Below are 269 nucleotides of genomic sequence, written 5' to 3' on the forward strand. Positions count from 1 at the left end.
CCTCGAGAAAATTGAAAATTGCCACGATCTTTCGTTGTTTCTACTCGTATCTTCTCTTCTTTCCAAATATCGCTTTTCGATCGATCCTTCTTCTCTTGAACTATTTCTTGCCATTCCTTCCGAGATCTATCGATTATATATTGCTTCTTTTCGACTTGTGATTTCAATGAATTAAAATCGGAATATATTATATTATTAGATACTGGAGAGATTTTTATTTGCTCGTTTAATCGAATCGAATTCTTCTCGATTCCTCTTCTCGAGAAGAT

General features: G+C 33.8%; 1 protein-coding gene and 1 long non-coding RNA gene across 4 annotated transcripts in view; both read right to left on the minus strand.

Annotated features, from left to right (window-relative positions):
• LOC102681024 (aryl hydrocarbon receptor protein 1) overlaps positions 1-269 on the minus strand; it is a 143,392-nt gene that overhangs the window by 112,064 nt on the left and 31,059 nt on the right. The gene's annotated exons all lie outside the window — the stretch shown is intronic.
• Positions 1-269, minus strand: part of LOC116185573 — a 19,552-nt gene that overhangs the window by 9,792 nt on the left and 9,491 nt on the right. The window lies entirely within an intron of this gene.

This window comes from Apis dorsata, unplaced genomic scaffold, assembly GCF_000469605.1.
Source record: "Apis dorsata unplaced genomic scaffold, Apis dorsata 1.3 scaffold_220, whole genome shotgun sequence".
In the NCBI taxonomy this organism is placed as follows: Eukaryota; Metazoa; Arthropoda; class Insecta; order Hymenoptera; family Apidae; genus Apis; species Apis dorsata.